Below are 17,639 nucleotides of genomic sequence, written 5' to 3'. Positions count from 1 at the left end.
TAATTTTTTCCTAGGGAAAGAATTCGGTTGTCCATTTCTGTTGCTTCGGTATTTTCAGCACTGTGGTGGAAAATTACGGGTCAGGTTCAGGCAAGTGTGCGACTGATTGCGGGTTAGGTTACTTAGGGTTAGGGTGCGGGTTAGGTATGTGTGCGATTCTGTGGACATGAGGGTTAGGGAGGGTTAGGTGAGTTAGGGTTAGGGCGCGGGTTAGGTATGTGTGCAAGTGTGTGGACGTGAGGGCTAGGGCGGGTTAGGTGAGTTAGGGCGCGGGCCAGGTAAGTGTGCGATTGTGTGGATATGAGGGTTAGGGTGGGGTATGTGAGTTAGGGTGCGGGTGAGGTGAGTGTGCGATAGTGACGGACCTTAGGGTTAGGGTTTGGGTTAAGGTAAGTGGATAGTTAGTGGTGTGTGTATAGTTTAGTGTAGGGTTAGGTGTAAGATTTTAGGTGTATGTGTGGATTGCTGTTTGTTTGGTGTGCTTGTGTTGTGTGTATGTGTTTTGGAAGAGCAAATTTTTTCCCTAGGAAACAATTCGCTGTTCTGTATGTTCCATGTTTTCAGCTTTCGCTGAATAGGAGTCGATATTAGAACATTCAAAGTTTTGAAACTTCGATGTTCTAATATAGACCCCAAAACTACACAAGTATAGTCAACCATCTGCTTCATGCTCAGAAGGAACCAGTCTACCTCTTCCGTGTGGCAGACAAGACCAAGCACTTGCAAAAGCATCTCTCTAGCAACAAACTATAGAAATGATGCCCAAAAGTATAGTCTTAGCTGGCACAAGGAAGCACCTAAAACATATATTTATTTGACACTGTCTACAAAGTTAGTGACTTAAAAAGTAAACTAATGTGTAACTGTAATGTACTGCAAACAAATGTACTATTTACACATACACTACAGTATTCTCTTGTATATACTGAAAAAAGAGTTATGTACTTACCATAACTTGGCATCTGTGTTATCCTATGTCAGTATTCATCACGCTTAGGTCTTGGGTCTGACATCAGATCTGAGCTGGCAACTTTTTAAATAGCTTCTAGGCTCGAGATCCTCACATGCCCAGAATCCCTTGCTGCCCTCTAATCTCTCAGATTGAGTTTGCCCGAAGCTAGACAGCAGCTAAGGAAGACCCTGACCACCAGATAGGACATCCCCACATCCTCTAGAACTAACAAGACGGGGGACGGAGGGAGGGAAAATGATGAATAGTGCCAAAGGATAACGCAGATGCCAAGTTATGGTACGTACTTAACTCTTTATCTGATGTTATCCATGTCACTATTCCTCAATCTTGGGTCAGAGTCCCCAGACACCCTAAATTCTGGGTGGCCTCATGGAAGGACATGCGGGAGAACTGTGGAGCCAAAGGAAGCCCTGTTCCTTTAGACAATGTCAAGTTTGCAGTGATTAACAAAGATATGAGGAGAAGACCATGTGACTGCTGCACAAATGTCACCTATGGAATGACGGGTAAGACAGGCAGCTGACGTTGCCATTGACCTACTGGAACCAGCTCTGACTGGTCCTGATAAAAATAAACTTCTGGATGAATAAGCAAAGGAAATGCACATCAAAATCCAATGGGAGATAGTTACTTTGGATATTGCCTGACCCTTCCTGTTAACAGAAACTGCCACAAACAGCTGGTTAGATATGTGGAAACTCCTTGTCCTGTCTAATTAGAGACATAGTTATCTATGCACATTTAGCATATACAAGAGATATTCCTGTTTATTAGCAGAATTTGGAATGGAGACTGGCAATTGGATTGACTGGTTCAAATTTGCTTCTGTGGCCACCTTAGGCATGAACAAAGGGTTGGTTCACAGGTCCATTCTGTCTTTAGGGAAAACCATGAAAGGCGGTTTGATAGAAAGAGCTTGCAATGCCGAAACTCTTTCAGCTGACGTTATGGCTACAAGAAATGTCATCTTCCAAGACAAGAATTTGATATCACATGTGGCGGCAGGCTCGAACAAACTCTGTGTGAGAGACTGCAGCAAAAAGCAAAGGTCCCAAGGAGGGGAAGGATCCTTGACAGGAGTTTGGAGCAGAAAAAAACCCTTTAAAAAGGCTTACACAAACGAGAGTTGAAGGCAAGTTCCTTGCAAACATGGAAGCTGGAAATAGCTTCCAACTGCGCTTTGATTGTCAAGAAGCTAGCTCCATCCTGAAACAGCAAAGCCAAGAAGAGTAAGACATCTGATATGGAAGCCAAAGCCGAATCGAGACTGGGCTGCCTAACCCAAATAGAAAACTGTTTCCACTTACTGGCATAGATCTTTCTAGTGGAAGCCTTCTGAGAGGCCAGGAAAATGTACTTAACAGGAGAAGGTAGCCTGGGCTGATACAGGATTACTGGAAGTGGACAAACCATGATGTCTGACAAAGCATCTCTAGGTTGGGAATCGGAAGCTGAGAGGTATGGGAAATTAGATCTGGAATGGGATCTAGTACCCAAGGGGGATACTTGAAATGAGACTGAAGAAAGGGGAACCACAACTGTCAAGGCCAAAAGAGGGCGATGAGCATCAAGGTGGCCTTGAGGCAATTCTGAAGTACTCTGGGAATGAGAGACAAGGAGGGATAGGCATAAAGTAGACCTGAGCATCCCTGTGGGACTTCCTGTTTGGGGGAATCAGGGTGAAATATTGGCTGCATTTGTGGTTGCAACGGGAAGCAAACAAATTGCAACTCAGCTGACCCCTGTGAAGAAAGATCTCTTTCGCCACCAAAAGATTCAAGGACCACTCATTAAGACTCAGAATTGCCCTGCTGAGTCTGTCTGTCAGCATGCTGGACTCCACAGTAATGTGCATTGCAATGAGAAAGCACCCCAAGGACATCACCCACTGCCACACTCTCATAGCCTCGCGACTAAGCAGATATGGACATGTGCCCTCCTTTCTTCCTGATGTACCACACAACATCCACGTTGTCTGTGTGAACTGCAATGGTACCTGGAGGAAGGCAGTCCTGGAAGGCTTGCAACATGAGGAGAATTGCCCTCATCTCCAGGACATTGATATGCAGTTTAGTCTCTGCTTCAGACCACATGCTTTGGACCGTTTGTCCCTGAAAATCCTCCCCAACACAACAGAGAAGTGTCTGTGGTCACTGTTGTGCTGGGGGAAGGAAGAGAGAATGGTCTGCCTGCTAGGATGTCAGGAGACCAGCTACACCAAAGGAGATGATGCCTGCACATTGGTGTTAAGCGGATCAGGGTTGACACTGGATGAATTAGGGAAGACCACTGAACCACTAGAGTCCACTGCAGCACCCTCATGTAGAACTTGGCTAACGGCACTAGATAGATCACCACTGCCATGGACCTTAAGGCCCTGAAAACAAGGTGGGCCTGGGATGAGACAGGTTGAGAAGACATTGAACATGAGATCTGATTAGATGTACCCGACGGAGTGGCAGAGCTGCAGTCTCTGATACAGTGACCAACTGAATCCCGATGAACTCCAGATTTTGAGATGGAGAGAGGCTGGATTTGGGGAGGTTGACTGTAATGCCTAGCTGGTCGAAAAGTTGTAGTCGGTATTAAGAGGCCAGACAATGCTTTGTGGGAGCTATGAAGAGCCAATCATTGAAACAGGGAAACACTTGGAATCCTTGCAGTCTCAGGTAAGCTGCGACCACTGCCATGCACTTGATGAACACCCAGAGGGCTGTAGTGAGACCAAGGGGCAGGGTCCTGAACTGGTAGTGATTGGCCCCTACTCAAAAGTGGAGATGGCTCCTGGAGCACCTGTAGTATGAGTCCTGGAGATCTACAGAGCAGATCCAATCGTCCTTGTGCAACAAAGGCACGATGGACTGGATTGTGACCATCTGAAACTTGGACTTCTTGAAAGAGAGATTGAGTTTTCTGAGGTCCAGGATTGGAAGCAGGTCCCCCGTCTTCTTTAGTACCAAAAAGAAGCAAGGCTACATTCTGGGTACTTGTTGTCCTGGGGGACTTCTTGGATGGCTCTCTTTCGAAGAAGCTTGAGCCTTCCTTCCTGAGCTAGCTCCCTCTGATGGAGTGGTGCATTGTGGAGGTATCTCCTGACTGGAGAAGATTGGGAAAAGGGACTGGAATAACCCCTGGAAATGATGTTTAGCACCCAACGACCTTTGGTAATACTTACCCAGTCCAAAGGGTGCAAAAACAAATGACGCCCGACTGCCACCAGGTCAGGACACTCAGGCAGCTCTTCAGAAGCGCTGTTGGGGCTTCTCGGAGAAGAGTTCCCTGGAGCCCTAATTTTGCACACCCCCTCTGCCCCTGGGGTGGCATCTGACATTGAACCCTCTCCCCCGACTTCTGGAGGAGGGTTAATTTTGAGTTTCCTGGAAGACAGACTGCGACTTGCAAAACCACATCTTTCTAGCCCCTCGTTGCATCTTGGAAAAGGAGCTTTGAGGGGTGGAAAACCTGATTCCCACAGCTGACAAAGTCTTGCCCTCCTGCTCACTGCGGGTGAGAGTCTCTTTGACCAAAGGGGCAAACAGGGTAGAACCTTCGAAGGGGACGTTGGTGAAAAATGCCTTAAAGGACTCTGCAAATTTGCAAAGGCTTAGCCACGCATGACGATGAATAGCGATGCCTGTGCCAGATGCTCAAGAGGCTCCTTCCATCACAATAAGCCTTATTGATGAATTGGTGCTGGCAGCTACCACTTTTGCATCGACTGGCACACCTTTTGACCAGAACTGCTTGTCAAAAGGGGGACTAAGAAATCTGTCAGCACTTTTGGGAACAGGCTCCACAGTATCTGGCTCCTTCCATGCCCTGCCAGCAATAAGGTCTACAAGTTTATCTGCGGGGGGGGGGGACTCAGGAGGTAGATGGCCCATCCCAAAAGCCTTCAGAAAGATGGACTCCTCGCAGTACAGGGGGGAGGAAAAAACAATTGCCCTTAAGCTTAAGGATTTCCAAGATGTCCCCAAAGGAGACATCCTTGGGCGGAGACCTGGGGAAGCCGTCCACTTCACTGAGGTCCATATCCTCAGTGAGAGACTTAGCAGGGAGTCCAAGTGCTTCCTTTACATGATCTCTTCCGAGGAACCTCCTCCAGGGGTGACTTGGGGAAGGATTCAGAAGAGATGGGTACCCCAAGTAGGGCACCTCCCACCTGAAAGCTGGTTCGAGAGGGCTGACCTGGGACAAGATGACTGGGGTCAGCAAGGTGGGGTTGGGATGGTCCCTGGAAGGCCAGGGAGAAAACTCTCTGGGAGGAAAATGTCCTCTCTATGCCCAGAAAGACGAAGGACTGGACAATGCCCCATCCACACTCCTGGCAGGAAGGCCCACCTGGGAAGAAGGACCAGAGCAGGCCAGAACCGCCATACCTCCAGATAGTACCAGCCCTGAGTAATCAACAGCCATAGCACCAAGGGGAAGAGACCGGTCTGAAAAAAACAGATCCGAAATCCCCGTCCAAGGACTCCTGGGCAACCACTCAGGTCCGGGACTCTGCCTTCCCAGTGGGAGGCCGAACAGAAGCAGTCAGGGACTCAGAAAGAATAGGGACAGAAAGGTGTCCAGGAATCCCCATCTCACTCCCTGTATGATCCAGGGCCAGAAAGTCTGAAACCAACCCGGTCGGATGAGGAGAAGACAATGAGGGGGTAGGAGATGGCTCCTTAGCTGGATGAGCAGGGGACACAAGATGCCCCAATTCAATCTGAGCCTTGAGAAAGGATCTCATTATCCTGTCCAAATCGGAAGGGAGTAAACTCCTGGAGGATCTAGAGGAGGCGGAGGACCTAGCCAGGGATGGGTGTCGAGATCCTGAGAACCTCCCTCTAAGGAACGACTTTTGTGTTTGGAGACAGAAGAAGACTACCCCAAGCCAGAACATGAGGGGGAATCCTGGATAACAATAGTGGGATCCAACACTGATTCTGAATCCGACCTCTTCAGATGCGATGACAAGGTAGGATCCAATAACCTGGATCCCATATGTCTTGGATCTGAGGAAATCAAATCCGTGGCTGGCCCAGATCCAACCGGATTTGAAGTGCTTGACCAGAAGCCTTGGATCCATGGAAGTCATGGGTCTTAGGATTCAAGGGCTTCGGATCCAACTGCGAGGAGGCTGGGGCTGGATCTGATGTACTATGATTCAACACCCTCTCCTTTTTGGAAGAGGAAGACCCCAGAGGCAGGGGGGGGTCTTCCTTTTGTGCTCTGAGGGTCCAGGCTTGGCAGGGAACTGAGCTAAGGGACCCCCTTGAGCCAACCTTTTCAAATGTAGTTTGTTTTTGTGCTTGACCAAAACCCTGGGGGTGAATGTGGCACAAATTTCACATTCAATTTCCAGGTGGTCGGCACTCAAACAATAAATGCACTCCTCATGCGAGTCAGAAACAGGCATTTTCTGACCACACAAGGACACCTTTTTAAAACCAGATAGCTTATCTTACATGGCCACCTGCAATCGAAAGGACAAGCACACTCAGAGTCATTAGAACCAGCACTAGCAAAAAAAATGGGAGAAACAGACCGATGCACACACACAGGGTGGGGCTAAAACTAACTATACCAATAACTACTCTAAACACAACTGCAAAAATAACAAATTCCTGACAAAATAAACTGTTGAAAGAAAACTACTTATCCCACACAGGAACTCGAGCCAAGAATAAGTGACTGGAGCTAAGCCCTGCAAATAAGATCTGAGGGGTTAGAGGGCAGAAAGGGATCATGGGAGTGGGAGAAGTTCGAGCCTAGAAGCTGTCTAACAAATTGCTAGCTCGGATCCGATGTCAGATCCAAGACCCAAGAGTGAGAAATTGTGACATGGATAACATCAGATCAAATAAAACAGCATTACTTAAATTTGGACCCAGCATGCAAAGTTTTCTTGTTATGTAAATTTTAAAATACACACTGGCCTAGGAGGACAGTGATAGTTAACATACAGTGTGAGAGATTTCTGCGAGACAGACACAGCATTCATATGCGTAGGGCATCTGTTTGAGGCCGGTAATCCTCTTTGTGAGGTATTTCTGCGGCCTTTCCAGTTGTTGTAGATGTCTTGTAAGGTACATACCAAAAGGGGCGTTGTACTCTATAATGGGTCTAATGAGTAATGAGTAGAGGGGAACAATGACCTCTTTTTTTCCTGGATGAGAAACCTTTTGTGATGAGGTGTGCCATGTAGAAGGATTTCCTGACTACTGTGGCGATGTGATAACCAAAGGAGAGACTACTGTCCACCTGTGTCCCAAGGTTTCTTATCACACTTTCGGTGTTAAGTACACTACTGCCTATGTGGTAGCTCATGGGTACAGAGTTTTTACCAAAGGAAATGACAATGCACTTTTTGGCATTGAGCTTGAGGCCATGACTTTGACACCGGGCATCTGTCTCAGTGAGGCCCTTTTGTAGGATGTCTACTTTATTAGGAGTTTCAATTATGGCTCCTAGTTTGCAGTCATCTGCGAACTTCGTTAGCCAAAGACCTTCTGTGTTAGCCTGTACTTCAGAAAAGTAGATACCAAACAGGAGAGGACCCAGTACTGAACCCTGTGGTACTCAACTTGTCACTGGTCTGAAGTTGGATTTGGAGTCTGCTACTTTCACAGTGTGGGTTCTGTCAGTGAGCCAGTTGGCAACCCATCTTGTGACATATGGATTAATACCTAGTTTAGTGAGTTTATCTATAATTCCAGAGTGGGGGATGGTGTCAAAAGCCTTGGCGAGATCTAGATAGGCTGTGTGAACCACCTTACCCTTGTCTACGGCTTTGGTGACTCCTTCAAAGAAGTCTATCAGGTTTAGGAGACATGATCTGCCTTTTGCAAACCCAAACTGGGTGGGGTCCACAGTTTGGAGATTACCAATGTCTTTGTTTATAAGTTCCATGATGATACTTTCCATGGTCTTGCAGACCAGGCTCGTTAGGCTAATGGGGCAGTAGTTACCGGGGTCCATGGTGACTCCCCCTTTGTGGAGTGGGATAACCGTCACTGAGCGCCATTCAGTGGGCACAAAGCCTGAGGTGAGGCTATGATTGAACATGGTGCTTAGGTGGGGTGCCAGTTCATTCTGTAGTTCATGTAGAACACAGCCTGGGATGTTGTCATGTAACAGTTAACACATTTTTTTCCTTTTCTCTAAAACCAGAATATGTGCTGGTTTTATTTTTCTATTATAAGGAAAACAAATTCTAAACCTACACTGTAAAGTTCTACTGAGCCTCTTCTACTTAATTTACTTTCCCTCTCTAAATATTTGTTCCCAATACCTTGGTTTCTTTGCTAATTTCTACCATTCATTTCCATCCTTCTCATGCCACATGTCTAGAATCCTATGGAGAATAGTCTATTGTAATGAAAACGTATGTCTACTAATAACAATGCTCTGTTTGATGTAATTCAGATGTGGAAGATGGACCGCAAGACTCTAAGGATCCTGTTTTGAAAACGATGCCTAAGCTAGAGCAGCATATAGACAGAAAATTCCAACTCTGTTCTAGACTTTGCAGTACGCACTACACAGTGTGATTAGAACATGCAGCTTCTATCATTAACCAACCAAAACTCCACCACTCAGATTATGCTTTCTTCATGATTCTAAATCCTGAACAGGCTAGCACATGCAGTCATCAGTAGCAGAAAAGTACACAAGTATAGTCAACTACCTGTTTCATGCTTAGAAGAAAGCATTCTACCTCTTCACTGTTGTATGTAAGACCAAGCATTTTCAAAAGCATCTGTCTAGCACCAAACTATAGAAATGATCCCTCAGAGCATAGGCTTATCTTGCAGAAGGAAGCACCTAAAACAGAAAGTTATGTCTTACCATAACTTCCATAACTTAGCATCTGTGTTGTCTATCTTCATTTCTTCTCATGACTGGGTGTCGGATCCGATCCTCAGATCCAGCTTGAATGCATTTTCCAGACTTGGATCCAACTCTCGAGCTCCTCCCTTACCCATAATGCACTACGCCTACCCAAGCACCTCAGATCGAGTCTGCTGACTCACCATCCACTGATAACAAGGACAGGATAGAAAGAAAGCAATTGAGGCTCAGACAAAGAACATAAGCATCCTGCAATCTTCTATAGCTCATCTAGAAGAGTAAGGCAGAGGGATGGCTGGGTGGGAAAGTGAAGAGGAATGAAGATGGACAACACGAATGCCAAGTTATGGTAAGACATAACTTTCTAATCTGGATATTGTCCTCTTCATTCCTCCTCATGACTGGATAAGAGTCCACAGCTACATGATTCCTGGGAGGCCCTCATGGAAGGATGTGCCACAGTATCTTCGAGGCAAAGGGAGTCCTGCTCCTAGATACAATATCCAATTTGAAGTGCGCAGCAAAGGTGTAACTGTTAAACCAGGTGGCTGTCACACAAATATCATCAACGGAAATTCTGGATGAAAAGGCAGAACAAGTAGCCATAGAGAAAAGGCAGAAAAAGTAGCCACAGATCTAGTAAAATGTGCTCTTGAAGGTCGAGGTAATTCTAAGCCTCTTGGAGAATAAATGAAGGTGATATAGTCAGTGTCTGGTGTAATTCAGAGGTGGAAGATAGACCGCAAGATTCTAAGGATCTTGTTTGAAACCGATGCCTCAGCTGGAGCAGCATATAGACAGAAAATTTCAACTCTGTTCTAGACCTTGCAGTACGCACTAAACAGTGTGATTAGAACACGCAGCTTCTATCATTAACCAGCCAAAACTCCACCACTCAGATTATGCTTTTTTCACGATGCTAAATCCTGAACAGGCTAGCACATGCAGTCATCAATAGTACAAAAATACACAAGTACAGTCAACTACCTGTTTCATTCTAAGAAAGCATTCTACCTCTTCCCTGTGGTAAGACCAAGCATTTTCAAAAGCATCTGTCTAGCAACAAGCTATAGAAATGATCCCTGAGAGTATAGGCTTATATTGCAGAAGGAAGCACCTAAAGTAGAAAGTTATGTCTTACCATAACTTCCGTAACTTAGCGTCTGTGTATCTTCATTTCTCCTCACTACTGGGTGCCAGATCTGATCCTCAGATCCAGCTTGGCCGCATTTTCCAGATTTGGATCCAACTCTCAAGCTCCTCCCTTACCCATAATGCACTACGCCTACCCCAGCACTTCAGATCGAGTCTGCTGATTCACCATCCACTGATAACAAGGACAGGAGAGAAAGAAAGCAATTGAGGCTCAGACATAGAATCTAAGCGTCCTGGAATCTTCTATAGGTCATCTAAAAGAATAAGGCAGAGGGATGGCTGGGTGGAAAAGTGAAGAGGAATGAAGATGGACAACATGGAAGCCAAGTTATGTTAAGACATAACTTTCTAATCTGGATGCTGTCCTCTTCATTCCTCCTCATGACTGGATAAGAGTCCCCAGCTACATGATTCCTGGGTGGCCCTCATGGAAGGATATGCCGCAGAGACAAAGGGAGCCCTGCTCCTAGATACAATATCCAATTTGAAGTGCGCAGCAATGGTGTGACTGTTAAACCAGGTGGCTGCCACACAAATATCATCAACGGAAATTCTGGATGAAAAGGCAGAACAAATAGCCATAGAGAAAAGGCAGAAAAATTAGCCACAGATCTAGTAAAATTCACTCTTGAAGGTCGAAGTAATTCTAACCCTCGTAGAGAATAAATGAAGGTGATACAGACGTGATCCATTTGGCCAGTGTGATTTTTGACACTGCTCAACCTAATTTGTTAGCAGGGAAGGCTATAAACAATTAGTCTGACTTCCTGTGATGCTTTGTTCTATGCAAATAAACACAGAGTTGTCTATGAACATCAAGGAGATGTAGAATGTACTCTTCTTTGTTGGAAAAACTGGGAAAAAATACCTGTAAATGAATGGATTGGTCAGTGTTGATTTATGTGGCTACTTTAGACATAAAACAAGGATTGGTACACAGTGAAACCCTCTCTTTGTAAAAAATGATGTATGGAGATTTGGAAAATAGTGTCTGTAGGTCAGCAATTCACTTCTCTGAAGTAATGGCTACAAAAAAGATTGTCTTTCATGACAAAAACATCAAGTCACAACTGACTGCTGGCTCAAACAGTCTCGGAGTCAAACTCTGCAATACAACTGTGATGTCGTAAGGTGGGGAAGGATCTTTAGTGGGAAGTCGCAGGAAAAATAAGAGGTTATGTACTCACCATAACGTTCCATCTGAGTAGGTATCTTCATTTGTCTACAACCTTTGGGATATGGATCCAATCTCGGATCCGAGCCGGCAACTTTTACCACAGCATAGATCCGAGCTCCTAGCTCCTCCCTTTACCCATAATCCCCTGCCAACCCTGACTGACCTCAGATCAAGTTTGCACGATATAAGCATTGTTATTGTGCCCCGGAAGGGGCTTATCCAAGACAGATCCTATATGTCAGGGGGAAGGAGGGGGGATGGTTGCAGACAAATGAAGATACCTACTCAGATGGAACGTTATGGTGAGTACATAACTTCTTAATCTGAAGTAGGAACTTCATTTGTCAGCAACCTTTGGGACAGGGTCCCCAGCTACCTGAATCCTGGATGGCCTTTATGGAAGAACATTCCAGAGCACTGCAGAGCCAAAGGACGCCCTACCTCTAGAGACAACATCCAGTTTGTAATGGCTGATAAAGGTATGAGATGAGGCCCAAGTGGCTGCGGAACAAATATCATCTAAGGGATCCCTAGATTTAAAAGCCGCCGAAGTAGCGGCGGCCCTAGTAGAATGAGCTCGGACTCCCTGAGGTGCAGGCCTTCTCGAACTCTGATACGCTAAAAGAATACAACTAGCTATCCACCATGATAGTGTAACTTTAGAAATTGACTTGCCTAAACTTGTTTTGGCAAAGGAGACAAACAACTGGTCAGATTGCCTATGACCAGCAGTTCAATGAATATAAAAACGTAATTGTCTGTGCACATCCAAGGAATGCAGTTTGTACTCTCCTTTGTTTTGGTAATGGGGAAAGAACACGGGAAGATTAATAGATTGATTAATATTAGCTTCCGAAGACACGTTAGGCAGAAAGGACGGATTGATCCTGAGGTAAACGCTATCTGGATGGAAGGCTAAATACGGAGGTTTAACACATAGAGCCTGAAGTTCAGAGACCCTTTTAGCTGAAGTAATGGCCACCAAGAAGGCCGTCTCCCAAGAGAGGTATTTAAGATCAACCATGGCCGCCGGCTCGAAAGGGGGGCTAGTCAAGGCTTGGAGAACCAAAGACAAATCCCATGGGAGTACTACCTCCCTGACCGGAGGTCTGAGAAGGAAGGTACCCTTGAGGAAAGCTTTACAAAGCTTGGAAGTAATTAGAGGGCCCGATTCATGCCCTACATGATAATGCGAAACCTCTGCCAGTTGTACCTTGACTGTAGAGCAGCTAGCCCCTTGATGAAAAAGGGTAGTTAGGAAATCCAAAACCGACATGAGAGGCGCCGTGAAAGGATCCAAGTGATGATGCTCTGCCCAGATGGAGAAACGCTTCCACTTACTTCGGTAGACTCTTCTGGTGGAACGTTTATGTGCTGCTACTAGGATGGCTTTGACTGGTGAGGAGATTCCGGGAGTCCTAATCAGGAGTGGAACTGGAGCAACCAAGCAGTCAGCTTGAGGTTGACCAGGTTGGGGGCCGGAAGACCCAGAGGGTGAGTAATGAGATCCGGGAGTGGATCCAGAATCCATGGTGGATGAATTAGGTGAGACCACCGGTACGGGAACCATGTTTGACGAGGCCAGAATGGAGCAATGAGGATCATTTTGCTCCCCAGCTGACTGGCTTTCTGTAAGAATTTCAGCATCATGGGCAATGGAGGGTAAGTGTAAAGGAGACCGGGAGGCCAAGCATGTACTAGAGAGTCTCTTGGGGACTCCCCCTGAGGGGGGATTAGAGCATAGTAACTGTTGCATTTGGTATTTGAAGGAGAGGCAAAAAGATCGCAACTGGGTTGCCCCCATTGGGCAAATATTTGTTTCGCTACTATAGGATTGAGAGACCATTCGTACGGAGTCAGAATCGAACGACTGAGCCTGTCTGCTAGGATGTTGGACCGTCCCGGAATGTGCGTTGCAATAAGAAAGCGGTTGGTGGAAATCGCCCATTCCCACACTCTCATGGCCTCGCGACAAAGAGGATAAGACCTGGTTCCCCGTTTGTTGATGTACCAGACAACCGACATGTTGTCCATTTGTACTGCAATCGTCCCAATCGGAAGAAGGCTGTGAAGTGCCTGCAACGTCAAAAGCACCGCCCTCATCTCTAGGACACTGATATGCAAAGAGGTCTCTGTGTCGTTCCACGTGCCTTGGACCATTCTGCCTGAACAGTGCCCCCCCACCACCACAAGTGAGAGGCGTCCGTGGTCACTGTGGGGACGGGGGTAGGCATCGAGAATGGTCGTCCCATGTGGAGACTCGGGGACTGGAGCCATCACATGAGCGACCCTCTGCAAGCCCTGCTTAGGGGAATAGGATGGGACAGGGGGTTGCGAGACAGGGACCATTGTACTTGGAGGGTCCACTGCAGGACCCTCATATTTAGGCGGGCTAGGGGCAGTAGAGGAATAGCTGCCGCCATGGACCCTAGAGCCCTCAGGATCAATTCCGCAGGTGGAGCAGGAAGTCTGAGAATGGCCTGGACATGCAACCTCAGGTTCTGAAGCCGATCGGGAGTCAGGAAGGCAAGCATTATTCTGGAATCCAATCTCGCCCCTATGAAATCTATTACCTGTGTAGGGACCAGAGAGGATTTGGTCATGTTGATAGTCAACCCTAGACGTGGAGCAAGGTTGAGGAAATAATCCCTGCCTGAACACAGCAGATGCCTTGTTGGGGCGATGAGGAGCCAGTCGTCCAGGTACAGAAAGGCCTGAATTCCCTGAAGCCTCAGGTGGGCTGCTATGACTGCCAAGACTTTGGTGAACACCCTGGGGGCTGATGTGAGACCGAAAGGAAGGGCCCTGAACTGAAAGTGACTGGCTCCCAGCCGGAAGCGGAGGAACCTCCTGGAGCATCTGTCCACTAGAATGTGGTAGTACACATCCTTGAGGTCTATCGAGCACATCCAGTCGTTCTCCCATAATAGGGGGAGAATAGATTGTAAGGTGACCATTCGGAACTTTTCTTTGGGTACTGCCAGGTTCAGGAGAGAGAGAGATCGAGAATGGATCTCAAGTCCCCCGTCTTTTTTGGCACCAGAAAGAACCTGGAGTAAAACCCAGATCCGAACTGATCTGGGGGGACGGGTTGGATGGCTCTTTTTTGCAAAAGCTGCTGAATTTCTGTAGCAGCTGCCTCCCTTTGATTGGGTGGTACGTCGGGGAGGCTTTTGGTTTTGGGGGTTACAATAAAAGGAATTCGGTAACCTCTGGATATGATACGAAGCACCCAGCGATCTGTTGTTATGGACTCCCACATTGCTAGGTGCTTTGAAAGACGCCCCCCGACTGCCTCCAGAGTGGAGCAGCTGGGCAACCCCTCACAGGTTCTGCGTGGGCCTCTCAGAGAAAGGTTCTCTGGACCCAAAATTTCTGGGACCCCCTCTGCCTCTTGGGTGGCGTCCTCCCTGTCCTCCTCTGCCACGAGAGGACTGGTTGTCCGGAGCAGACTGGGACTGATGCGATTTTCGGAACCACATCTTCTTCTGACCCTTTTGGTTCTTGGAAATGGAGCTCTGGGGAGCAGAGAAGCAGACTCCGACGGCAGACAACGTCTTCCCTTCTTTCTCGCTCTGGACTAAAGTGTCGCGAACGGTTTTGCCAAACAGTGCAGAACCATCAAAGGGGGCATTCGCGAATGACACCTTAAAGGGTTCAGAGAGTCAAAGTGTCGGAGCCAGGCCTGACGCCTAATTACCAGGCCGGCTCCGCCAGCTCTAGCGGCTCCTTCAGTGGCGTGAGACAAGAGCCGCATAGAGGTGTTGGAAACTGAACGTAGAGTAGACATTCGGGAGGAGTACAGTTGCTTTTCTCCTTCCGACATGGACTCTGGGGGGGATGCAGCATATTCTTTTATTAGATCTCTCTGCATCCGGATGACGTGTGCCATATAGTTCAGTGCTCTCATGGAGAAGGTTGCTGAACTAAACACCCGCTTCCCAGGCGGTACATTGCTCGAGAGTTCTTACTCGGCGGGTGGACCGCAGAGCTCTCCTGAGCCAGCTCTCTCTTGGTGGCCGCCGCCACCAACATGGCATCCACGGGGGGACCTCTGATCCAGTGGGTTCTTTCAGCAGGGGGACTCAGGATTCTATCCGGGCACTTGGGGACTGGCTCTACAGTGTCCGGCTCCTTCCAAGCCCTGGTGGAAATAAGGTCCACCAGGGGGTCGGGGGGGAGGGGACACCCAAGAGGTAGACGGCCCTGCTTCGAACGCCTCTAGGAATACGGACTCATCGGAGGAAGCCATGGGGGCAGACCACCCTCCCCTAATCCTGAGCATTTCCATGATGTCTCCAAAGGAGACATCCTCAGGGGGTGACCTTGGGGAGCCTTCCCCTTCATCTAAGTCCGTATTTTCGGTAAGGGACTCAGGTGAGTCCACGTGCCTCCTCTTACACTTGGCTTTGTGAGGGACCTCCTCGGGGGGGCTGTCCGAGGAAGACTCACCATCAATATCACATTCCAAAGGAACACCCAGAGACGGTGAAGCAGGCTGTCCCGAAGGCCGGGTGATGGGAGCCCGAACCAGCTGAGAGGGAGTGCAGGGGGGAGCTGAAGCCAGGACCAGAGGTCCGGATGCACTCAACAGTGCCCTCTCCACTGCCGCGAAAGCCGAGGGGGAGCTACTCTCGATAGGCTCCGAGAGTCGGCTCCCACTCGGATCCGAAGCGGGGACCGGATCCGGGGCCGAGACCCTCGGATCCGAAGGACCCGTGTGCTCCGACCGGGATGGAGCCGAAGTCACACAAGGTCGCTCGGATCCAAAGCTCAGCCCACGGCTCCGAGAGGTCGGATCCGACAAACTCGAGGGACCAGTCGGAGCCGAAGTAACTAGTACTGTCGACTCCGACCCACCCCCAGATCCGACGCGGCTCAGCTCCGAATGCTCCAAACCCGGGAAGCGGGACGGAGAAGGAGCAATTGGAGAACAAAATGGGGTCGAGCTCCCCACCCGGAGGGGGGGGGGGAGGCAAGAGCACTCCCATCTGCAGCTGGGCCTGGATGAACCTCCTCATCATCCGGTCCATGTCTGCATCTGACATACTGAAGGTGGACCTCGACGAGGCCACCGAGGCAGACCTAGAGTGTCGCCTCGATGACCTCGACGGGGACCGGGTCGCTTCCTCCCCAGGTCCCGATAAAAAACAAGGGAACCGGAGCCGAGGAGGAGGTGATCCAGAAACCCTGGATGGAGAAGCCCGCTTGGTGGGCGGGTCCGAGGAAGAGTCCTCGGCCCGCCGCTTATGGTACTTCTCCTTCCTCTCCCTCTCCTCTGGCGCCAAAACGGGAGGTTGAGTCCCGACTGGAGGGAGGGAGGCAGGGGTGGCTACCACCGAGGGCTGGGTAGTGGCCACCGAAGAACCGGAGGCCAGAGCCAAGTCCGGGGGCAAAACGCCCACCAGGATCAGCTTCGACCTTCGGTCCTTAAGTGCCCTGGGGTTGAACGCTGCACAAATCGCGCATCCCGAAGAGAGGTGTTCAACCCCAAGGCACCTAATGCACCAGGTGTGGATGGCCACACTCGGTGCATTTTGAAAAGATGGCTTTAGGGGCCTCCGACATGTTGTACAGAAAACACACTCACTAGGCCCCTACACACACCACAAACACACACTACGAACCAGCGAGGGTAGGGAGGGGAAAAAAAATTCTACAAAAAAGATATAAAAGAGGGAACCTGAACAGTCTTACACACTCACACAAGAGAAAGTACTAAAAAAATCAAGTTTTTTTCTCACAAATTCACTGAACTACCAGAAGCTCGAAATCCAGCTTGTAGGCTTGAAGCGCGGCAAACTAGATCTGAGGTCAGTCAGGGTTGGCAGGGGATTATGGGTAAAGGGAGGAGCTAGGAACTCGGATCTATGCTGTGGTAAATGTTGCCGGCTCGGATCCGAGATCGGATCCGTATCCCAAATGTTGCTGACAAATGAAGTTCCTACTTCAGATGATATCTTTCATAAATGTTTTGCATAATCTAAAAGCAGACAAGAAGCAAGACTGGCTAACCATATGAAAATTAGAAATTGCTGCTAGCTGAAGTTTGATGGTTGAAAAACGTACTCCTTCCTTAAACAGGGTACAAAAAAAGCAAAATGTCTGAGACAGGTGCTGAGAAGGGATCAATATTTTTACTTGTAGCCCAAACAATGAACCTTTTCCATTTAGTGTTGCAGACTTTCTTAGTTGAAAGCTTTTGTGAGCCCAAAATGATGTTATAAACCAGGGAAGCAAGCCTGGACTGTCTTACTATGGCTGGAACTGGAGAAACCATGCAGTCAGCTTGAGGGCATGAAGATTGGGATGCTGCAATCCTGATGGGTGAGAGAGGAGATCCTGTCTTGGCTCCACTGAGGATATTTTAGATGAGACCAGAGGAAAGGGAACCATATAGGTCAAGGCCAGAATGGGGCAATGAGGATGATTGAGCTCTTCAGCCTGTTTGCCTTCTGAAGAAACTTCGGGATAAGTGGAAGAGAGGGATAT

At 48.2% G+C, this 17,639-nt stretch overlaps 2 non-coding genes and 1 pseudogene across 2 annotated transcripts; all 3 read right to left on the bottom strand.

Moving 5' to 3' along the window:
• Nucleotides 1-591: 591 nt before the first annotated feature.
• Nucleotides 592-778, bottom strand: LOC122788469 (annotated as a pseudogene).
• Nucleotides 779-8,554: 7,776 nt separating this feature from the next.
• On the bottom strand, nt 8,555-8,769 carry LOC122788463. Its single transcript, XR_006362676.1, has one exon. It is a non-coding gene; the product is annotated as a small nucleolar RNA U3 (small nucleolar RNA).
• Nucleotides 8,770-9,705: 936 nt separating this feature from the next.
• Nucleotides 9,706-9,913, bottom strand: LOC122788464. The gene has a single exon (XR_006362677.1). It is a non-coding gene; the product is annotated as a small nucleolar RNA U3 (small nucleolar RNA).
• Between the last annotated feature and the right edge of the window lie 7,726 nt (nt 9,914-17,639).

Source organism: Protopterus annectens, chromosome 13.part0 (assembly GCF_019279795.1).
Source record: "Protopterus annectens isolate FY-2018-M chromosome 13.part0, PAN1.0, whole genome shotgun sequence".
In the NCBI taxonomy this organism is placed as follows: Eukaryota; Metazoa; Chordata; order Ceratodontiformes; family Protopteridae; genus Protopterus; species Protopterus annectens.
Note: the sequence above shows the minus strand (reverse complement) of the source record. Positions and strands in the feature narration are given on the sequence as shown.